Here is a 24,450-nt window from a genome sequence, read left to right on the forward strand (position 1 = left end):
TAACCTCCACCCCTACCTTATACCATCACCATTTGCCTGTCTAATAGCTGCTTAAATGCCCCTAATGAGGCCAACTCCATTACCTTCTCCGGCAATGCATTCCACACCCCTACCACTCTCTGAGTAAAGAACCTAACTCTGATGTCTCCCCAATATCTACCTCCACTCACATCAAAACTATTCCCCCTCATAATATCTACCTCCACCCTTGTAAAAAGTCTCTGGCTTTCCACTCTATCTATACCTGTGATCATTTTGTACACCTCTGTCAAGTCACCTCTCATCCTTCATCATTCTAAAGAGAAAAGCCCTAGCTTCTAAACCTTTCCTTATAAGACCTTCCCTTTATTCCAGGCAACATCCTGGTAAATCTCCTCTGCACTTTTTCCAACGCTTCCACGTCTTTCTTGTAATGAGGCAACCAGAACTGGACACAATACTCCAGATGTGGTTGAACCAGGCTTTTGTATAGCTGCAGCATAACTTCACGGCTCTTGAACTCAATCCCTCTATTAATGAAAGCTAACACACCATACGCCTTCTTAACAACTCTATCCACCTGGTTGGCACCTGGGTGTTTATGTGAGGCATGTTCAAATCAATGAGAGCCCTCCTTCACGCATAGTCCTACTGATCTACAAACCAAATTTCTCTAATGTAACCCAAGGTTAGGTAACTATATCACCTTGAACATTGCAGTGAGCCCCTGCATGTCAGCTACACCGTTTAGTCTGATCCTAATTTCCCAGTGCATCCTTTTTTCTGGATCCATTAATCATTACTCATTCCCATTAATCCATTGACAACAAGAGAATGATGAGATGATGAATATGCTCACATCACTTTAATCGGAAAAATAAGCAGACAGAGGTGAGCAAAACACTATTTCATGCAGTGGATTGTTGTGAACTGGGATGAACCATCATGGAAGCTGTTGGAGCAGATTCCATCATCATTTCAAAAGGGAATGGGCTTTGCAAAGGAAAAGTATGCAGGGCTAATGGAAGTGCTCAGGAAAATGGGGTTAGTTATTGACCATCAGTGGAGGAGGGAGTGAATATTTGTGATGTGGTGCCAACCAAGCTTTGGTCTGGATGGTATCAAGATTCTTGATCTTGTTCTTGTTGGAGCTGCCCTCATCCAGGCAAGTGGGGAGTGATCCGTCACAGTCCTGACTTGTACCTTGTAGATGGTGGACAGGCTCTGGGGAGTCAGGAGGTGAGTTACTCACTGCAGTATTCCTCATGTCTGACCGGCTCTTGTAGCCACTGTGTTTATGTGGTGAGTCCAGTTGAGTTTCTGGTCAATGGTACCTCCAAGGATGTTGATGATGGGGGATTCAATGATGATGACACAGGGCGGTGGTTAGATGATCTCTTATTGGTGATGGTCGCAGCCTGGCATTTGCCTGGCACGGGCGTTACTTGCCATTTGTCAGCCCAAGCCTGGATATTGTCCAGATATTGTTGCATTTAAACATGGACCAGTTCAGGTTTGAGCAGTCGGGAATGGTGCTGAATATTGTACAATAATCGGCGAATCTCCCCAGTTCTGACCTTATGATGGAGGGAAGGTCATTGATGAAGAAGCTGAAGATGGTTGAGCCCAGGACACTGCTTTGAGGAATCCCTGCAAGAGATGTCCTGGAGCTGAGATTTGCACTTTGAGATTTGTGTTGACCAAGGGAGAGATTAGAAGGTGAGTTGAGACCAATTGTAGCCTTATTTGATCACCACGGTATGAGGATTTCCAGCTGAAGTGTAGATTTATTTTAGGTGTGGATATTTATCCACTAAAGCAGGGATCCTCCTGAAACTCTGTTTCTCTCTCTGTAGATGCTGCCAGACATGTCGGGTTTCTCCAACACTTTCAGACTTTTTATTTATTAAACATTGGTCATCACTGCCATGAGATTGTCATATCAGCCACCAGTTTAGTGTGTTCAGAAAATGAAAAACAAGTTTATATAATGGAGGAGCAGGAGTCCCAGAGGAAATAAAGACAGTAAGACATCAGTAAGACTGAAAGTGACAGTGTTGCTTTGGACCTTTAACATGACTTACACAAGTCGGACTGGTGTGGACCACTTTCTAGTGTGACTGCCTTTACCGTCAGCTCCTGCACCACTCAGCGACCAGGCCTGTCTGGGGTACAGACCTTCAAAGATTCATAACACTTTGAGGTAAGGACAATTGTTTTACTTTTCTGATCTTGGAACGTTTTGGGGCAAATTTAAAAATTCCAAAATTGGTCAGATAGGTGGTGGAAACTTCACCAGTCTGACTGACCTTTCTGTGGGTGCCCCATCACCAGTGTAACTGACCCTTCACCAATCTGACTGACCCTTCACCAGTCTGGGCGCCCCTTCACCAATCTGGGTGCCCCTTCATCGGTCTGACTGACCCTTCACCGGTCTGGGTGCCCCTTCACCAGTCTGACTGACCCTTCACCAGCCTGGGTACCCCTTCACCAATCTGGGTGCCCCTTCACCAGTCTGACTGACCCTTCACCAATCTGACTGACCTTTCACCAGTCTGGGTGCCCCTTCCCAGTCTGACTGACCTTTCACCAGTCTGGGTGCCCCTTCACCGGTCTGACTGACCCTTCACCAATCTGGGTGTCCCTTCACCAATCTGGGTGCCCCTTCACCAGTCTGACTGACCCTTCACCAGCCTGGGTACCCCTTCACCGGTCTGACTGACCCTTCACCAATCTGACTGACCCTTCACCAATCTGGGTGCCCCTTCACCAGTCTGACTGACCTTTCACCAGTCTGGGTGCCCCTTCACCAGTCTGACTGACCCTTCACCAGTCTGACTGACCCTTCGCCTGTCTGGGCGCCCCTTCACCAATCTGTGTGCCCCTTCACCGGTCTGACTGACCCTTCACCAATCTGGGTGCCCCTTCACCAATCTGGGTGCCCCTTCACCGGTCTGGATGCCCCTTCACCGGTCTGACTGACCCTTCACCAATCTGACTGACCCTTCACCAATCTGGGTGCCCCTTCACCAGTCTGACTGATCTTTCACCAGTCTGGGTGCCCCTTCACCAGTCTGACTGACCCTTCACCAGTCTGACTGACCCTTCACCTGTCTGGGTGCCCTTTCACCAATTTGACTGACCCTTCACCAGTCTGGCTGCCCCTTCACCAGTCTGATTGACCCTTCACCTGTCTGAGTGCCCCTTCACCAGTCTGACTGACCCTTCACCAGTCTGACTGACCCTTCACCTGTCTGGGTGACCCTTCACCAGTCTAACTGACCCTTCACCAGTTTGACTGACCCTTCACCTGTCTGGGTGACCCTTCACCAGTCTGACCCATCACCAGCATCGCCCTGGGCAAATGTTAATGTTAACTATTACCTTATTTCTTTATATTTCTACTTATTCTATGAAGGTCTGTAATGCTTAACTTTTTGGATTATTCTCTGTATTTTACTACTTTGTAACTAAGTTTTTGTACCTCAGGACCTTTGTACGTCAGATTGCGCGATGTGTGCTGGCTTTATACACTTATCACAGTACTTCTGTAATTCTGTACCTGAGTACACGTGACACTAAAATGGAAATCTAAATCTAAAACTGAAATCAGGATAGTGATGGGTGGGGAGCACGGAAACACAAGCCATGGATGTGCACAGTGGACGTCCTGAGGTCGAGGTGGGGGTCGAAACCATGGCTGGCTTCTAGCATCCACCCCCTGCCTGATCTCTCAATCATGACAGGGTGCCCAGCAGCGAGAGACCTCCCCCTTCTCTGGTCAATCTGGCAGGACTTGGTATGCAGCCTTCTCTGGGCCCAGGAGAACCCTCCCCTCGACCTCCATTGAACCCACAAACATCCCCACTACGACTGCTTTACCTAATAACAGGCGTCATTTGGCTGGACTGGTGAGTCTCATCGACAGATCAACACCAGTGTGTGGAGAATGCCATCGCGTTCCCTTCCACACCCACCCCCTCCCTCCCTGAGGAAACTCAATGGAGAGTGAACGAGGTCATTAGATTAGATTTGATTGGATTAGACTAGATTCCCTACAGTGTGGGAACAGGCCCTTTGGCCCAGCAAGTCCACACCGCCCCTTGAAGCATCCCACCCAGACCCATCCCCCTATAACCCACACACCCCTTAGTCACCAGCTGCCTGACATCAGGCCTCTCCCAGGATTGTGGGCCTGGTTGCCATGGTTTCCGCTGTGAATGGACTATATAACACCCAGCCCAGTGATGGATTTATGGGTATAATACACTGGATATGGTTTACTTTGGGTGGTGCTGAGGAAATGAAAGTTGTTGTATAAATGCACACCTTCCATTTTGCACCCCTCTTAAAGGCATTGCTCTACCAAAAACATATGATAACTGTCGTGATCTCTGGATCCTGTTGGTCTCCATTACTTGGGGAGAGTGATTAGGATCACTGATCACGAACACGTGATTAGTCAATAACTCCATGATTATTGTCCAGTGTCAAAGAAGTCTGGTTTCAGCAAGCAATTCTTGTGGATGGTGAATATCCTAAATATTCACGGAATTGTAACAGTGCCGATCATGTCCACGTTGGCTCTATTTGCTGGTGCCAATCTCCTGCCTTTCCCCACACCTCTCCACACCATTTCTATATAAATAGGCATCCAATTCACTTGTGAATGCTTCAGTTGACCCCACTTCTGCCATGTTTCCAGGCAGTATATTTCCATATTCAAACTGTCATCTATGCATCACTTTCAGTCTATGCTCTTTGCTGTTTCCTTTTACATGTGGGAACAGCTTCTCCCTATGTCCTCCATCCAGCCCGCTCACAAGTTTGAAAACCTCCATCAACTTTCCTCTCAGCTGCCCTTCTTTCTGGCAGGACCAGGCTCCTGCTCTGACCAAGCACCACGGCTGTACTCCCACTCGAATGGACTGTCCCCCCTCCTCTCACAGGCAGCCTCATGCACCCCCCTCCCCCGCCTTACCGAGGGGGCCTCAGAAATTGGAAAAAGATTTGATGCGGCACGGTGGCTCGGTGGTTAGCACTGCTGCCTCACAGCGCCAGGGGCCCGTCTTCGATTCCAGCCTCGGGCCACTGTCTGTGTGGAGTTTGCACATTCTCCCCGTGTCTGCGTGGGTTTCCTCCCACAGTCCAAAGATGTGGAGGTTAAGGTGGCTTGGCCATGGTATAGTGCCCCCATGGTGTCCAGGGAAGTTCGGGCTGGGTGGATTAGACATGGGAAATGCAAGGTTACAAGGATAGGGTGGGGGAGTGCGATGATCTTTGTAAAGTCAGTATGGACTCAATGGGCTGAATGGCCTGCTTCCACACAGCTGGGATTTTAAGACTCCTTCAATCTCCTACAAATTTCTCATTCATGAACTGCTCTATTAGGTTAATAAAGGCCTTGCTGCACATATATCAAAGTTCTCAAAGACTTGCTGGGAGGAACCTCAGTTGGCATCGTGAGGTGAAACCTTGTCCTATTGTAAGCAATGGCTACCTTGATGCTCAGACCAAGAACTGCAGCTGTACTCCCACTTGAATGGACAGGCCCCCTCCTCTCACGGTCAGTCCCAAGGGCTTACCTTCAGATCTCACCAATGGGCCAGAGAAATGGGGTCACAGTGGGAAGTACTGCTCTACATGCATCAGATGGAAATATTCCAGGAAGGGACATTCATATCACCGAGGGCACTCTCAGTTTAATGTCCCCAAAAGATGGATGGAAAATGTGAACAAATGGAGGCCATGAGCCTGGAATTATGGGCTTGAAAGACCAAAATGGCGAGAGAGAGAGAGAGAGAGGATGGTAGATGCAGTTTAAATATGAGCAGGAAATGTCGTGTATAGCCTGGGGCCTGGAAGTAGGCCAAAGAAAGGGGAAGACTCAGAAGTAGAAAAACAACAAAGTTGCTGGAAAAGCTCAGCAGGTCTGGCAGCATCTGTGAAGAAGAAAACAGAGTTAACATTTTGGGTCCAGTGACCCTTCCTCAGAACCGGACTGGAAACATCAACTCTGTTTTCTCCTTCACAGATGCTGCCAGACCTGCTGAGCTTTTCCAGCAACTTTGTTCTTGTTCTTGATTTACAGCATCCGCAGTGGTTTTGGTTTAAACTTAGAAGTTTGGCCAAACAAGTGAATGCGGCACACAAGAGAGAATGCTGGGAAGTGGAAGGGAACGTGGTCATCCAGTTTAATTTTCCACCTGATTCTTTCTTGATTCTGATGTGATCCAATTCAAAGTGCCAGTGCAGATGGGCTGGAATGAAGTAAAAGGGTAATTCTTTGAGAGCTGGGTACGGCCTTTTCAAAGGCTTGCTGCTTTACAAAGACTCTGCTCCTCGCCTCATTGTATGACTCAAGGGGCCGGACTCGTCCTGAAACAGAAAAGAGAGAAAGGTCCGCATCTCTTATTTCATGTGTAAATGAGGTGGGACTCGCAGGTCAAAGGTCACCCAGAGGAGTACTTTGTGCTTAATTATGTCAACGGGAGAAAGGGAGCAGAGTCTCATTAAAAATCTGTTCTTTAAAGAAAACAGCTTGCACCCAAAGAGAGTTGTTTTGAAAGTTTTGACAAAAAACGCTGCACTCCTACACGCAAAAGCATAGTTAAACGGGGCCTGGCTGAACAATTTTTGTTCCACTGGAGAGCCTGTCTTTTCTATTCTACCCCGTTCTTTACCCACGGCTCCCCGGGCATGTGTTAGGCTGGCAGACAGGCCATTTTCCCAGCACAATGACCCCAGTAATTGGATACACTGCAAGAGAAAGAAGGTGAGGCAAATTGCTTTGTGAAAAGTAGGTGCAGGTTTCAGAAAGAGAGAGCGAGAGAGAGAGAAAAATGCCCAGAGAAACGCAGATGCTGGAAATCAGAAGCAACAAAAATAAGGATCCATTTCTGAAGAAGGGTCACAGGACCCAAAACGTTAACTCTGCTCTGCTCCCCCACAGATAATGCCGGACCTGCTGAGTTTATTCAGCAGTTTCTGATTTTGCTACAGGTTTCAGAAGCCAGGTTGGCAAATGAGTTCTGTCATTATCAATGGCAATTATTAAAGTGCATGGGACATCTTCATGGTAAAAATATTGAAAGCAGCTGGGGATACCACCTGGAAACCAATATCCATTTCAAGCCCGCCGACTCCCACTGCTACCGAGAGTATACCTCCTCCCACCCACCTTCCTGCAAAAATGCCATCCCCAATTCCCAATTCCTTCGCCTCTGCTGCATCTACTCCCAGGATAAGGCATTCTACTCCCGTACATCTCAGATGTCCTTGTTTTACAAGGACAGCAACTTCCCCCCTCAGTGGTCAAGAACGTCCTCAACCGTGTCTCCCACATTTCCCACAACTCATCCCTCACACACCCTCCCCGCAATAACAACCAAAACAGAATCCCCCTCGTCCTCACATACCACCCCACCAACCTCCGGATCCAACACATCATCCTCCAACACTTCCACCATGTACAATCCAACCCCACCACCAAAGACATTCTCCCCTCCCCACCCTTATTTGCTTTCCGGAGGGACCCACTCTCTCCGGGGATCCCTGTCCGCTCCACACCCCCCTCCAGCCCCACCACACCCGGCACTCCCCTGTCACCCCCATCCCAGGCCCCAAGAAGACTTTCCACATCAAGCAGATGTTCACCTGCACATCTGCCAAAGTGGTATACTGCATCCATTGTACCCGGTGTGGCCTCCTCTACATTGGGGAAACCAAGCAGAGGCTTGGGACCGCTTTGCAGAACACCTATGCTCAGTCGCAATAAACAACTGCACCTCCCAGTCGCGAACCATTTCAACTCCCCCTCCCATTCCCTAGACGACATGTCCATCATGGGCCTCCTGCAGTGCCATAATGATGCCACCTGAAGGTATCGGGAACAGCAACTCATATTCCGCTTGAGAACCCTGCAGCCCAATAGTATCAATGTGGATTTCACCAGCTTCAAAATCTCCCCTTTCCCCACTGCATCCCAAAACCAGCCCAGCTCGTCCCTGCCCCCCCTCCCCCATTGCATCCCAAAACCAGCCCAGCTCGTCCCCGCCTCCTTAACCTGTTCTTCCTCTCACCTATCCCCACCTCCCACCTCAAGCTGCACCCCTATCTCCTACCTGCTAACCTCATCTTTCCCTCTTGACCTGTCTGTCCTCCCTGGGCTGACCTATCTACTCCCTAATTCTCCACCTACACTCACCTCTACTGGCTCCATCCCCACCTCTTTAACTTGTTTGTCTCCTCTCCACCTATCTTCTTCTCTATCCATTTTCTATCCACCTCCCCCTCTCTCCCTATTTACTTCAGAACCCCTTCCCCCTCCCCCATTTCTGAAGAAGTGTCTAGGCCCAAAACGCCAGATTTCCTGCTCCTCTGATGCTGCTTAGGCCTGCTGTGTTCATCCAGCTCTACATCTTGTTATCTCAGGGTTAAGGAGGATGGTTTTGGCACATGAAGATGAGGGTTGCATTTGAAGAATGAAATCTGGGAAAGAATGAAGCCAGTAGATTTGGCCGGTGCGTGTTCACAGAGCCGTTGCGTTCATGCATCTCCTTGGACTGCCAAATGAAGCCGTTTGCAAGTCATTGTCTGGAATAGGCTGACGTGTTCTGGATTCTAGAAGACTGAGAGGTGATCTCATTGAAATATTTCAATGCTTAGCGAGATGTGAGGCTGTTTCTTCTGTTTGGAGAGTCTGGATCCAGTGGGCCCAGGCTGAGGAGAGTGGATCAGCCAGAGAGGAGGGCAGATATCTTCACCCAGAGGGTAGTATCTGGAATCAAATTTTGTAATGCTTCTTCTCCCATGTTAAAATAGCCTTTTAAATGCAGGTTCCTGTCCTCCTCTAGGCTTTTTAAAAAATATTGATACTCCAGTGCGGACTTTGCTGTGAGTCTCCACATTTACCTGAGAAGGTGCCTTGAAGCCACAGCAGCTCTTGGGATAGATCAAACTGGGCTTGCTGTCAAGGTCAGTGTCTGTGAGACTGGAGTTACACATGGGCTAAACTGTAAGCATAGACATTTGTAAAGTGGTTACTGGGTTTGTAACGATAACCCCGCAGCTTCACAGTCCCTTTGACTGAGGCTTTTCGATTGAAGTTCACAACCCACGACGATGGGTCCTGTTTGGATCAGCCTCCAACTCTCCAGGCTGCGAGTGTTTGGCAGAAAGCCCCCTGTTTTGTGGATGTATTCTCGATACCTCAGACTGCGATGGTGTGATGATGCTTTTATTAACCATTCCTCACAAACTGTCAAGGCCACTTTGCACCCGTTTGAAGCTGAAAGCATTTATATAGCACATTTTGCAAAGGTCTCCCAAAACACTTTGCGGTCAGTGAAGTACAGTTTTGAAGTGCAAACGCCAAGGCAGATACAATGGACCAAGCAGCCTGCCTTGGACCCTCGGGCCACTCCTGCTCCAGTTGCTGAAATCATGAACCAACTTGCCCAAAGTCCACTGTGCAACAGAAATATTGCTCATTTCTTCATTCTTGGACAATTCTACTTCCATTCCTGTCTTGCGTTCCATTTCCAAAAGACTATTTTGTTCGTTCGTGTGGCGTCGCCATTGCTTGTGAGGCCAGTGTTGACTATCCACCCCCCCAGTCACCCACGGGGCAGTTAGCCACGTTGCTCTGGGTCTGAGAGCACATGTCAGGGTGGTGGATTTCCTTCCCCACCTCTTAGAAGTAACTTCGCTGTCACAAGTGCCCAGGTGAGTACCATGAAAATTCGCCACCCGCTAAGCCACCACCTGGGCAGAGACAACATCACGCCGGGCCAAGAGGCCTCCATCTTTGGCACAAAGGTACCTAGGTACAGATGCTGAAGTACAAATTTTGAGTACAAAAATAAAGAAATAAGAAGCCCAGCATTACACATCGTAGAAATAAATTAGAAAAATAAAGACATAAAAATTTCAGAGTAACAGTCCTTCCACCCCCAGTCCACGCTGGAACCCATGCCAGGCTTGACTCCAGATGCACTAGGCTTCACCTCGAGGCTGAGAGACTGCTCTGGAATCACTTTGAGGCCAGAAATCCAGCTAAGCCGAAAGATCACCACCCTGGGCAGAGACACCATCACCCCAGGCCAAGAGACCACCATGCTGAGCCACCGAGAGACTGCCATACGGGCCCACCAGGTAGGCTTTTACAACAACTGTCAATGATTACATGGTTATCATTTGATTAACTTTCAACCCTTTTGGATTCAAATAAACCAAAGGTCTTCGATGAGTGTTGCAGGTTGGGTGGGTAATGAAGTTACATCCCAGGCATTACCTGGCCTTACACTGGGGAATCCAGTAGCCACACCTCCCCACCACCCAATGCCCACCTTAATTTCCATCTCTGTTATTTTTGACCTAATGGTCAGGCCGGCTGATTGAATTCCCACTTCACCACAGGATGGAAAGGGGGAGATGGGAAAGCAGAAAGGAATCTATTGAGTCGCTCTCTGGCTGATTTACAAGCGCTCCCCCCCCATCCCCCATTGCTTTTTGAGGAACATTTCTGGGAGGATGGAAGCAGCGAGCAGCTTTAGCCAGTGTCAGGTATGGATGACATGGTCCATTGTCAGCCCAAGCCTTGTTACGTTATGAAGAATGGTGTGAAAGGGCAGCGGTCAACACCCTCAAGAATTGCTCAACTCAGGACGAGACTGACCCCTTGAAGAGATTCAATTGACATTGTTCAGCAAAGTTAAGGGAGGCTGGCCGTATGGTCTCTATGCCTTTTTGTTGCTGAGCATAAAGCCATTGGGATGTGTCAGCGTAGGGAGAGATGGACAGAGAGAGCGCAGCACTGGGGAGGTTCTGGTGAATGTGATTAATGTACTGGACCTCGCCTGTCCATGACACACTCTCACCCTCTTGCCTCTCAGAGGTCAAGTGACAGATGAGTTACGGTGAGTTTGAGAGACGCTTTTGAGTTCCAGTCAGTCTGTAATGCTGCAGTCATCACACCAACAGCAATTTATATTTGCATAGCATCAACCGTGCAGTGAACTATCCCAAGACCCTTCAGAGTAGTGCAATGAAACAAAGTGTGACACAGTCTGAGCCACATTGGGAGGGGGAGGCCAGGCAACTACATGTTTGATCAAAGAGGGCAGCTTTTCACGGAGTGTGGTAGAGGTGGAAGGTTAGCTAAACGGAAAGGTGTCATGAGGTTGTCCAGACTTTGCGGCCCATAGCAACATGGCCAACCAGTGGTGGAGCTGTCATAATTGAGGATGCACACGAGGCCGGGATTGGAGGAACACAGCGATTGGCAGTGGGATAGTTTAGGGGAGGTGATAGGGATAGGGAGGGCTGAGGCCGGGATTGGAGGAACACAGCGATTGGCAGTGGGATAGTTTAGGGGAGGTGATAGGGATAGGGAGGGCCGAGGCCGGGATTGGAGGAACACAGCGATTGGCAGTGGGATAGTTTAGGGGAGGTGATAGGGATAGGGAGGGCCAAGGCCGGGATTGGAGGAACACAGCGATTGGCAGTGGGATAGTTTAGGGGAGGTGATAGGGATAGGGAGGGCTGAGGCTGGGATTGGAGGAACACAGCGATTGGCAGTGGGATAGTTTAGGGGAGGTGATAGGGATAGGGAGGGCTGAGGCCAAGGCAGGACTTGAAAAGAGAATATGAAAATTTTAAATGCAAGATGTTGCTTGAAGAGGAACCAATGCATGTCATCAAGCACAGGAGAAGATTTGCAGTGAGTTTTTAAAAGGAATTTTGGATGATCTCAGTTTAATAGAAGGTAGAAGGTGAGATACCAGCCAGGACAGTGATGGAAAAGTCAGCTCTAGAGGGAATAAAGATCTGAATCAGCTGCTGAAGTGTGACAAGGACAGAGGAGGAGGCCAGCATAAAGGTTACAGACAGATTGGTTCAATCTCAGAGTGTGACCACGGTGAGGGATGGTGTTTGTAGCTGGGAATGGAGCTTGTAGCAGAGTCTGAAAACAATGGCTTGCATCTACCCTACATCTCTTTGGATGAAGAGAATCGCAAAATAGTGTGGAGCTTGTGCCAAATTTGACATGCAACCCAAACTGAATTATTTGCTGCTACCCGGGGCAATGAGCAGGGTTGGGAGAGTTGGTCTCACCACCCTTCCTGGGTAAGCTGGTGCTCAGGGTGGGAGGGGGGCAGATGTGTGTATTTTCAGGAAGAGCAGGGACCCAGTGTGATCGGATAGAAAAGGTTTCCATCAACGTGAGAGGGCAAGAAATAAGAAGCAATCGTTCTGAACTGGGCAGTCAGCAACTGTGGAGAAGCATGGAGCTGGAGACCTGCAGGGGGAGCCTGGTGTGGGAGGCTTATCAGAAAAGTTGAAAGCAGAGATCAGGAGCCTGGGGCCTGGAGACATTTGGCGGGGATGTTGGAGGGAAGTCTTCAAGGTCAGAAGACTGAGTAAAGCATGCAGCCATTTTCCCTCAGATTCATTCTCCATTTTTCCCTCATTCTCATTTTTAAATGACCTCATCTGGCTCTAGCCCCTATCCCCCACTCTTCAATAAAGCCAGATGTTAGTGGGTTCGCGGGTCAGGCTTTTGACACTTGAACCATGACCCATCAGAAGTCAAACTTGATTCCATTTTGGGTTTCAGAATTCCCCTTAATCCTTTCTTTGGAACTGGAGTGTGAAGTTGCACAGAATAATAGCGCACGCATTGGCATTACCGTCGATATAGTCCAGTTCCAGCCAATGGGGTCCCCCGCGACCTCTGTGCAGCCATTGGTCACACTGAGGTCATGAAAGGTGTTACACAAATGCAAGCGCTTGCTTTCTGTTACAACCATAACTTACCTCTTCCTTCCCTCTTCATCCGGGGAGGTGGTCTTCATTGGCTGGGCCAATATTTATTGCCCATCCCAAGTTGCCCTCGAGAAGATGCTGTTGAGCTGCCTTCCTGAACCGCTGCAGTCCACATTCTGTGGGTTGCCCCAAAATGCCATTAGGGAAGGAATTCTAGGATTTTGACCCAGCGGCAGCGAAGGAACAGTGGTATATTTCTAAGTCAGGATGGTGATTGGCTTGGAGGGGGGCTTGAAGATGGTGGTGTTCTCATATATCTGCTGTCCTTGTGTTTCTAGATGGAAGTGGTTGTGGGTTTGGAAGGTGCTGTCTGAGGATCTTTGGTGAATTACTGCAGTGCATCTTGTAGATGGTTCACACTGCTGTTATTGAGCGTCGGTGGTGGAGGGAGTGGATGCTTCTGGATGTGGTGTCAATCACGTGGGGGCTACTTTGTCCTGGATGGTATCAATCTTCTTGAATGGGGAGTAGCTTTTGATATCAAGGGCTGTCGCTGTCACCTCGCCCTCTGGAATTCAGCCCTTTTTGTCCATGTTTTGAGCCAAGGCTGTAATGAGGTCAGGAGCTGAGTGGCCCTGGCGGAACCCAAACTGAGAAGATTATTGCTGAGTAGGCGCTGCTTGATAGCACTGTTCATGACACTTGCCATCACTTTACTGATGATTGAAAGTAGACTGATGGGTCAGTAATTGGGTGTGTTGGATTTGTCCTGCTTTTTGTGTACAGCAAGTACCTGGGCAATTTTCCACATATTGCCAAGTAAAATGTTTCAGTTTAGAGTCATCGAGCCGTACATCAAGGAAGCAGACCCTTCAGTCCAACTCATCCGCACCAAACAAACATCCCAATCTGACCTAGTCCCATTTGCCAGCATTTGGCCCACATCTCTCTAAACCTTCCTATTCACGTACCCATCCAGATGCCTTTTAAATGTTGTAATTGTACCAGCCTCCACCACTTCCTCTGGCAGCTCATTCCAGACATGCACCACCCTCTGTGTGAAAATGTTGCCCCTTAGACCCCTTTTAAATCTTTCCCCTCACCTTAAACCTATGCGCTGTAGTCCTGGACTCCCTACCCGAGGAAAAAGACCTTGGGTTATCTCATTATCTATCCTCCTCATGATTTTATGAACCTGAAGTCAACCCTCAGTCCCTGACCCTCCAGGGAATAAAGCCCCAGTCTATTCATCCTGTCCGTATAACTCAAGCCCTCCAACCCTGGCAACGTACTTGTAAATTATTTCTGCACCCTTTCAAGTTTAACAACATCCTTCCTATAGAAGGGCAACCTGAGTTGTGTGCTGTAGCCTCACCAATGTCCTGTAGAGCTCTAAGATAACTTCTCAACTCCTATCCATAATGTTCTGATCAATGAAGGCAAGCATGCCAGACATCATCTTCACCAATCTTTCTACGACTCCACTTTTGAGGATCTACGTACCCGCACCCCTTGGTCTGTTTTGTCCATCAGAAGCATAATCTGGGGAGATGATTGATACCGATCTTCAGAAGGAGTTGTAGGGAGAGGTGACTTGATTAAAGAGGTAGGTTTTAAGGAGGCAGTGAGATTTAGGGAGAGCTTACTGTTCAAGGAGCAGAAGAGTTGGTGGTTGGTGGTGGGATGCACCAGAATTAGAGAATTCTTGAAGCGTTGTGGAACTGGAGGAGATTAAGTGCCAGGCCATGGATGGACTCAAACCTCAGGATGAGAATTTTCAGTTGAGTGTGTAGCACAATAGCTCTGCAAAAAGGAAATAGTAACAGAGATTACTCTCAATAGTTTACTTTCTCACCTGAGAGCCAATTAACAGACTGTAATATCCTGCGGGGTGTTTCAGGTCTATTCCATACCTAAGATCAGTTTATTCTGTCTCATTGAGGGCCTAAAGGACACCAGAAACCAGGGATATGATTCAATTTCTGGGAATTGGAACTAAGGTGGACAAGGCCCAAATAGACCATCACTGTCTGGCACACATGCTCCCCAATGCTAACCTGTGTTAGGCCACTTTGGAAGAGATGAGATTGGGGCTGTTTGGATTAGCTGATAGCTGACAATGCTCATTTACAATAACAAAGTGTGAAGCTGGATGAACACAGCAGGCCAAGCAGCATCTCAGGAGCACAAAAGCTGACGTTTCGGGCCTAGACCCTTCATCAGAGAGGGGGATGGGGTGAGGGTTCTGGGATAAATAGGGAGAGAGGGGGAGGCAGACCGAAGATGGAGCGAGGAGAAGATACGTGGAGAGGAGACAGACAAGTTAAAGAAGCGGGGATGGAGCCAGTAAAGGTGAGTGTAGGTGGGGAGGTAGGGAGGGGATAGATCAGTCCAGGGAGGACAGACAGGTCAAGAGGGCGGGATGAAGTCAGTAAGTAGGAAATGGGCGTGCGGCTTGAGGCGGGAGGAGGGGATAGGTGAGAGGAAGAACGGGTTAGGGATGCGGGGACGTGCTGTGGTAATGGGAACTGCAGATGCTGGAGAATCCAAGATAATAAAATGTGAGGCTGGATGAACACAGCAGGCCCAGCAGCATCTCAGGAGCATCACCAATGCTCATTTACAATTTTCTTAACAGCAGTTAAAACAATTCACCACAGCAGGGGTCAGTTCAGCTGCCTGGATCTCTGCACCCAGTTTGGACACCAGTGTTTCTCACAGGCTTAGAGACCAATTCTGCTTGCCAGGCTGTGGGTACTGCTCAGAACAGGGTCTCCCCACGTCCCTGCACCACAAAGTGACAGCCTGGCTGCAAGAACTATCTTTGAAGTGGCAATAAATGTTAGGTCAGAATCCTGGAACTCTCTTTCCTGAGAGTTCTGAGTATGCCACATTCCCAAGGATTGGCAGCAGTTCCAAGGTGGCAGCTCATTGCCACCTTCTCCATGACAATGCAGGCTTCTCCATGACAATGCAGGCAATAAATGTTACCTGAGCTAGTAGCCAACAGAGAGAAAATAAAATAGCTGACTCCATGTTGAAGTCCCCTCTATCCTTCCCTACAATCAAAGCCTACTGTAACTCTTAGTCACCAAGAGAGCTGATTGGCTCCCCAGCTTTGAAAGCTTGCCCACTACCCTTTATTGGTTTTCAGTGTTTGTCTCGAGGCCGAGAGAATATCAACAAAGTGACCATCTCCATGAAAATCCCAGTGAGTGAGTCCCCACCCCACACAGGGGGCTTGTTTGGGAACTGGAGACAGTGTCCATCATTATTTCAGAACTCAACAGGAACCCCTACCCCTCCCATCCTGTTGACTGGTGGATGCAATGACAATTTCTGCTTGTGTTGGTTCTGATGTGTTGGTGTTGGTGGGAATTTACTGATCCTTTAGAACCCCTTGTCTGAGCTGAACATTGACAGCAGGGAAGGTCAGATGAAGGCAAAATAAAGTCTAGGTAGTTAAGAAAAAAGAGTTGAAAACCACCAAGCACACTCACAGAATTCTTCCTGTGAGCATATGCCTTTCACTCAGGCAAGGAAACGGCTGGGCAGTTTCACTCTTCAGGGTTCGCAAGCCTGTCAGTTTCACAGGGTAATCCCCTGGCCAACTGCGCCCCCATCTTGCTGATGCTGGTGTGTTTCAGACAGCTTGGGAACCCCTTGTGTGATAAATCTCATAGCAAAGTCTCTGCTTCTATTTAATCAAGAGCTGTTCCATGAACTTTTCCTGCACGTTTCCAGTAAAAGTTGGCATTGGGGACCGCTTTGCAGAACACCTCCGCTCAGTTCGTAACAAACAACTGCACCTCCCAGTCGCAAACCATTTCCACTCCCCCTCCCATTCTCTTGATGACATGTCCATCATGGGCCTCCTGCACTGCCACAATGATGCCACCCGAAGGTTGCAGGAACAGCGGTATACTGCATCCACTGTACCCGGTGCGGCTTCCTCTACATTGGGGAAACCAAGCGGAGGCTTGGGGACCGCTTTGCAGAACACCTCCGCTCAGTTCACAACAAACAACTGCACCTCCCAGTCGCAAACCATTTCCACTCCCCCTCCCATTCTCTAGATGACATGTCCATCATGGGCCTCCTGCACTGCCACAATGATGCCACCCGAAGGCTGCAGGAACAGCAACTTATATTCCGCCTGGGAACCCTGCAGCCATATGGTATCAATGTGGACTTCACCAGTTTCAAAATCTCCCCTTCCCCCACTGCATCCCTAAACCAGCCCAGTTCATCCCCTCCCCCCACTGCACCACACAACCAGCCCAGCTCTTCCCCCCCACCCACTGCATCCCAAAACCAGTCCAACCTGTCTCTGCCTCCCTAACCGGTTCTTCCTCTCACCCATCCCTTCCTCCCACCCCAAGCCGCACCCCCAGCTACCTACTAACCTCATCCCACCTCCTTGACCTGTCCGTCTTCCCTGGACTGACCTATCCCCTCCCTACCTCCCCACCTACACCCTCTCCACCTATCTTCTTTACTCTCCATCTTCGGTCCGCCTCCCCCTCTCTCCCTATTTATTCCAGTTCCCTCCCCCCATCCCCCTCTCTGATGAAGGGTCTAGGCCCGAAACGTCAGCTTTTGTGCTCCTGAGATGCTGCTTGGCCTGCTGTGTTCATCCAGCCCCACATTTTATTATCTTGGAATCTCCAGCATCTGCAGTTCCCATTATCACTGCCAACTTTCCTGCATTTTTGGGACGATTTAACCCTCCTGCCCTTACCCAAGCCCACCCCTGCTTACCTCTTGGAATTCTGTGCCTGGTTGCCAATCGTGACTGTGAATTGCACACTCATTCAGTGGGCTCCATGCTATTTGATGACTGCAGGCAGTGCTGGGGAAAAGGGCAGCCTCCAAGGGTGTCCGCTGCTAAAGGACCAGGGCAGGCTAACTCATCTTGTGACCTGTAGCAGAACTGTGCACTCACAGCCCTGAGTAAAATTGCGCTGTCGTTGGAATGTACATCAAGCGGCCTTACACAATCCAAACCTTGACTGCATGAGTGAGCAAGAACAAAGTAGCCTTCATTAGCTAACAGCATGAGGAAACTCCCATACCCACTCTGTGAAAGTTGTCATCTCAGTTTATTCTCACCACTTGTGTGAATTGGCTCTCTCCCCATTCGTGTGGGTGTGATCCCAGACTGCTGTTCACTTAATATGGGACAGAGCAGACTGTCACCACAGTCCGATTTAAAGACCCTTCTGGCTGGCCGATTCCAGGATTAGGGTCCCTGATGAACCTGCCCTTGGCTACCAGACTGGCACATTCCATCATCCAGGACTACGTGCTGAGGGAAGCACTAAAGCTTGAGGCAACTGCCTCCAAGACAATGTGAGCAAAGACCGTGGTCTGAGGTCTTCCTGCTGAAGCTAAATGCATGTAAATGTAGTCCGGTATGTTTAAGAGATGTCTTTGGCTTGTTTGGATAGGGTCAAACCCCAATGTTTCCTTGATATGTTACTGTACAGAACCGAACTGCATTTGTGACTAAATACATTTCTTATGAATAAAGTGTATTTTTAAAATTAAATAAAAACCATCAGTTCTGAGGAAAGGTCACTGGACCTGAAATGTTAATGCTGATTCTCTCCCCCAGTGCTGCCAGATCTGCTGAGCTTTTCCAGCAACTTCTGTTTCTGATTTCCAGTGTATGTAGTTCTTTCGGTTTTTACTCGATATGTGTCTGGCTAAATTTAGTTTTGGTGTGCCAGCAAAAGGCCTGAAACCACTACTGTCCAGGAGCTGACCAGACCCGCTCTGCCTGTTAATACAGTCCAGAAGAAGGGTATAAAGCTCGAGATGTCCACAGGTTGAGCGATCGCTGCCTCTTTACCGAAGTTGCCTGACCAGCTGAACATTTCCAGCTTTCTCTCTCTTTTGCAAGTCAATCAAAAGCAAAGTTAATGGGAGTAAACATCTGTGTAGGGAAGAGTGCTATAAAGGCAACTTCGATTGTTTTTGCCAATTCTGTTCTCTCCCATCCCCATGACACGGTTTTCTCTACCCTTCAGTCAAGCTGTATCAATGTTCCACTCCCTGTCCTCTCAACTAACTATCCAATTGTAAACCTAGTCAGTGTAGACTGGAAAACAATTAGTCCTGTGCGGGGAGAGGAGTGGAAGTGATTTACAGCTCAGCTCAGCTCAATCCTGGCCTTACCCATAAAAATATCTCATGGTACAGCTTCAAAGGAAAGCAAACGGGTTTCTACCTGTATCCTGCCAACATTTACACTGCAGCTAACACCTGAAATAAATGATCCAGACACTGAGCTCATTCTAATCCTGGGAGCTTGCTGCCTGCCAATTGAGTGTTGTATTTCCTGTATTTCAACCAGGAATGCACTTCAAACATACTTCTTTGGCTGCAGTGCTCTGCTAAATCCTGAGGTCATTGGTGGCTACATAAATGCAGGAACAGCAATTGCTTTTAACTTTTGCCTCTTTTTCCCTAATTTCGCTGAATTTCCAGGTAAGACGCAAGACATGACTCAGTGCAAATGTCTGGAGTTTACTTACCTGAGACTTTTTGATTCACCCTCAGAATGATGCTTGGGCTCAAGGACTAGTTACTCCAGAGGTGTGTAATAACCTTTCTGAGTTGATTGTTCTTAAATATCTAATTCTTCGTTGATACTGCAAGTTCACACCAACCTGACCTAAGCAGCTTTAATGTGATTGAGTAAGATCGCGACATCAGCACCCACTGACCAGTATATTGTGTCTGTGTGTGCGTGTCTCTGTGTGTGCGTGTCTCTGTGTGTGCGTGTCTCTGTGTGTGTGTCTCTGTGTCTGTGTGTGTGCGCACGTCTGTGTGTGTGAGTGTGCGTGTGTGTCTGTGTGTATGTGTCTCTGTGTGAGTGTGTGTGCGCGCGCGTCTGTTTGTGACTCTGTGTCTGTGTGTGTGTCTGTGTGAGTGTGCGTGCGTGTCTGTGTGTATGTGTCGCTGTGTGAGTGTGTGTCTGTGTGTGTGTCAGTGTGTGTCTTGTGAGTGTGCGTGGCAGCGTGCGTGTGTGTGTCTGTATGAGCGTGCGTGTGTGTCTGTGTGAGCGTGCCTATGAGTGTGCGTGCGTGTGTCTGTGTGAGCGTGTGTGTCTGTGTGAGCGTGCCTGTGAGCGTGCGTGTGTGTGTCTGTGTGAGCGTGCGTGCGTGTGTCTGTGTGAGCGTGTCTGTGTGAGCGTGCGTGCGTGTGTCTGTGTGAGCGTGTCTGTGTGAGCGTGCGTGCGTGTGTCTGTGTGAGCGTGTCTGTGTGAGCGTGCGTGCGTGTGTCTGTGTGAGCGTGTCTGTGTGAGCGTGCCTGTGAGCGTGCGTGTGTGTGTCTGTGTGAGCGTGCGTGTGTGTCTGTGTGAGGGTGCCTGTGAGTGTGTGTGTCTGTGTGAGGGTGCCTGTGAGCGTGCGTGTGTCTGTATGAGCGTGCCTGTGAACGTGCGTGTGTGTGTCTGTATGAGCGTGCCTGTGAACGTGCGTGTGTGTGTCTGTATGAGCGTGCGTGTGTGTCTGTGTGAGCGTGCCTATGAGTGTGCGTGCGTGTGTCTGTATGAGCGTGCCTGTGAACGTGCGTGTGTGTGTCTGTGTGAGCGTGCCTGTGAGCGTGCGTGTGTGTGTCTGTGTGAGCGTGCCTGTGAGCGTGCGTGTGTGTGTCTGTGTGAGCGTGCCTGTGAGCGTGCGTGTGTGTCTGTGTGAGCGTGCCTGTGAGCGTGTGTGTGTGTGTGTGTCTGTGTGAGGGTGCCTGTGAGCGTGTGTGTGTGTGTCTGTGTGAGGGTGCGTGTGTGTGTCTGTATGAGCGTGCCTATGAGCGTGCATGTGTGTGTCTGTGTGAGCGTGCCTGTGAGTGTGCGTGTGTGTCTGTGAGAGTGTGTGCATGCCTGTGAGCGTGCATGTGTGTGTCTGTGAGAGTGTCCGTGTGTGTCTGTGAGAATGCATGTGTGTCTGTGAGAGTGTGTGTGTTTTTCAGAGTGCAAGTGTGTTTGTGCATCTGTGTGTCTATGTGAGTGTGTGTGTCTGTGTTGGAATGTGTGTGCCTGAGAGTGTGCATGTGCGTGTGTATCTGTGAGAGTTCATGTGCGTGAGTGCCTGTGTGTGTGTCTGCATGTGTGTCAGCGTGAATACAGGTGTGTTAGTGAGACTGTGTATGTTTGGGAGTGTGTGCGAGTGTCTGTGTGTCTGCTGTGTCTACCTGAGTGTGTGTGAGTGTCTGTGTGTTATTGAGTGACTATCTGTGTGTGTGTGTGGGAGAGTGTCTGAGTGCCAATCTGTGTTTGTGAAAGTGTGTGTTTGAGAGAGTGTGTGCGAGTGTGATTGTGTGTCTGTGAGAATGAGTGTCTTTGAGTGTGTGTGTGTGTCTGTGAGAGTGCATGAGTGTGTGAGTCTTTGTGTGTGTGTGTGTCTGTGTGTTTGTCAAGGGGGAATTGGCTGCAGTGTACCTCAGGAAGTGGTGATAAAGACTTGCAGGGCCTTCAGTGAAAGAAGAAAGCCCTCCTGAGGCCACCTTTCTCTCCAGTCCAAGGCCAGGATCTGAAAGTTTGAGTCTCAGCCTGAAACTCCAGTGAGAGCCTTGCTGCTAATATGGGGTCACTTCTGCCTTGGAGGCCCCTTGATTCTTCTACTGATGCTCCATTGACATGGTGCCACTTGGCAAGACTGGGTGCCTGCTGTGCAATGTAAATGACCCCAAAGTGAGGTGAAGTGGCCCACAATGGGTAGGACGGGTGGGGTAGAAGCAAGCCCCAACCCTAATGGATAACCCTTTGAGGAGGATAGTCCCCACCTCACTGCCCAATATGCGAAGGAAGGCTGGTCACCAGCGAGCAGTCAGCGTCCAAAATATGGTTGGGATGGTGCTGGTGCTAGATACTGACTCTGCGGATTAACTTTAAATGGAGAGTCGAGTCAAAAGAATCTGAGGGAAAACAGCTTCAAAGCAAAATGATTGGTTCTTACCCGGCCTTCAGGGATTGAAGATAAATCAGGATGTGGAGGTGTGGGGCCTGGTCAGTGGTGAGGCCTGCACTGAAGTGGTCACCTCGAGCCTGCACAGCAGCTGCTACCTGTTGCTCACTAAGTTTCAAAGATTCTTGTTAATTAGTGTTTTTCTTTAAAAGAAAAGAATAAATCCTTTAAAAATGGCCTTTGGCCAAGGTGCCTTGAAGCAGATGGTGAGGTTTTATTCACAATCTTTTCTTTCTTTGCCAATTTTCTTCTCTTCATGCAAACCAGTCTGTAATGTGGAATCTCACAGGCTCCAACATGGCATCCAGCCCACGGCAGCTGCACAGAGAGCTCCACCCCAGCCCAGGCCTGGCCTGCCCGGGTGACTTGTTCCGCAAGCCTGCTGGTTGAATTGCTGAGGAAAATAATAAGCCTCCACACAGCGGCATTGAACAAAAAAAAAGGGAGACAATTGCTGTGGAAATGTTTGCCTCTTACGACATTTGGCTCCGTCCCTTGAGGTTCGGAGAAAAGCGTTTGTGAAGTAGCTGTACCTCCCGTTCAAAGTCTCCGGGGCACCGTGTGAGATTGTGTGCTGCTGTACTTGTGTGAAATGTGGCACTTTGATGAGGGGCGCAGTGTCCATTTCACTCGGGCCATCACTCTGTAACACAAGCGGCTTCCTACATTGTTCTGTTCCTCACCTCGAATTAAAATCTTATAACCCGCAATTACCTACTGATGTACTGAGACATACAGGCCACTGAACCCTCTCAGTTCTGATACTTTTTATTAATGCAGGCCAGGATACATAAGTGGCACTGTGTTTGGAACTGCTGCCTCACAGTGCCAGGGAGCTGGGTTCGATCCCAGCCTCGGGTGACTGTCTGTGAGGAGTTTGCCTATTCTGCCCCATGTCTGTGCGCATTTCCTCCCACAGTCTAAAGATTTGCAAGTTAGGTGGATTGGTCATGCTCAATTGCCCCATCGTGTTCAGGGATGTGTAGGTTAGCTGCACAAGTCATGGGAAACGCAGGGATAGGGTAGGTGGGTGGGATGCCCTTTGAAGGGGCACTGTGGACTTGTTGGGCTGAATGGCCTGTTTCCACCCTGTGGGGATTTTATTTCAAAGACAGTGGTACCGAGGCTAAAGAGGAGCATATTCCGAGAGAGCAACAGAGGGCCTTTCATGACTTCAGAACAATGTCGAGTGTTTTGCAGCCGATGAAGAGCTTCTGAAATATTGTGATGGAAGGAAAATAATTTGCACCAAGAAAGATTGCGCCAAACAGAGGCCCCATGGTTCTTCATTAAGTGCCCACCCCAGACAGAGAGGATCAGGACAATTTGTTAAAGGGACAACATCAAAATTGAGTCCAATTTTGTTTCTGGACTGAGGAGCTAAATGTCTGAGCAGAAGAGGCAAGTATTTAATAAAACAAAGAACTGCGGATGCTGGAGATCTGAAACAAAACAGCACGTGCTGGAGAAATTCAGCAGCATCTTGGGAGAGGAAAGGGAAAGATTTAACATTTCCCATTTACAGAACTGATGGGAACTGCTGGTATTTACAGTGATGACAGGGGGTGGGTGGCAGTGAGTAAAATAAATGATGTTGGTGTCATTAGAGATTTCCTACAGTGTGGAAACAGGCCATTCGGCCCAACAAATTCACACTGCCCCTCCGAAGAGCATCCCACCCGCCCTCATTTCCCTCGCCCTGCATTTCCCTTGTCTAACCCACCTAACCTAAACATCCCTGGGCACTATGAGCAAATTAGCATGGCCGATCCGTCTAGCCTGCACATATTTAGAGCCCCGAGAGAAAAAGGAGAAGCAAACAAAGGCATTGCCGATGATAAGCCAGAGTGTGCAGATAGATACTGAATGGGTGTTAACAGGAAGTGTGAATGATTGAAAGTGGGAGAGACGGGTACAAGACGGGGCCTGGGTGTGTGGAATGAATGCTCTGAAAGTATTAAAGTCAACGCTGAGGCCACAGGGCTGTAAGGTGCCTCAGCGGAAGTCGGAGTACTGGTCCTCCAGCTTGCGTTGAGCCTTGCCGGAGCACTGCAGTAGGCCTGAGACAGAAATGTCGGCCAGGGGAGCATGGTGGTGTGTTAAAGCGACAGGCAGGAATATTGCTTCAACAACAACTTATCGTGGTGTATTGTTACAACAACAACTCGCAGTGGTACAGTGTTACAGGTAACAACATGTAGCGGTGTCGTGTTACAACAACAACTTGTAGTAGAGTGCCACTCCTTAAGCCAGGAATAGGTGGACAGGAAAGCTGGAGGTGGAAAGGGAACGAAAATTGAAAGGAGTTGTTGGTAGCAGCAGTGTCTCACATTTTGCTGTAAACTCTTTACTAACCCATTTTGCCTCAGTTCTGTGCTCCATTTCTGCAGGCAGATAACTTTTAGGCTCTTATGAATTCTTCCAAAATAAAACAGACGCAGCCCCTCTCACTTTACCTTGCTCTGAATAATTAATCAGGGACAAAACTCAAGTGAAAGGCAGCATATTATCCCTCCAATTCTTTTCGGTCTAATTGCAGACTTATCATAAAAGACAAAAGTGTATTCAAACCATGTCCTCAGTACATCAGCCAGTTTTAATTAACAAAGATAAAGAAAGTGAATGTTTGAGACATTGTCTGGTCCCTTTGTACACCTGATTAAAGCAGACTGAAATAATGTTTGGAGATTTTGGACTGTTTCCAACATGTCACAGGTGTGGCAATGCGACTGTT

General features: G+C 48.8%; 1 long non-coding RNA gene across 2 annotated transcripts; it reads right to left on the reverse strand.

Moving 5' to 3' along the window:
• Positions 1 to 6,067: 6,067 nt before the first annotated feature.
• LOC125463907 (uncharacterized) lies at positions 6,068 to 21,785 on the reverse strand. 2 transcript variants are annotated; one of them, XR_007249934.2, is made up of 3 exons: positions 21,708 to 21,785; positions 14,394 to 14,550; positions 6,068 to 6,357 (listed from the first exon to the last, which is right to left on the reverse strand). It is a non-coding gene; the product is annotated as an uncharacterized LOC125463907 (long non-coding RNA). The 2 variants fall into 2 exon arrangements; XR_007249933.2 differs by lacking the exon at positions 21,708 to 21,785 and adding an exon at positions 17,509 to 17,649.
• Between the last annotated feature and the right edge of the window lie 2,665 nt (positions 21,786 to 24,450).

The sequence above is a fragment of the Stegostoma tigrinum genome, chromosome 26 (genome assembly GCF_030684315.1).
Source record: "Stegostoma tigrinum isolate sSteTig4 chromosome 26, sSteTig4.hap1, whole genome shotgun sequence".
Classification (NCBI taxonomy): Eukaryota; Metazoa; Chordata; class Chondrichthyes; order Orectolobiformes; family Stegostomatidae; genus Stegostoma; species Stegostoma tigrinum.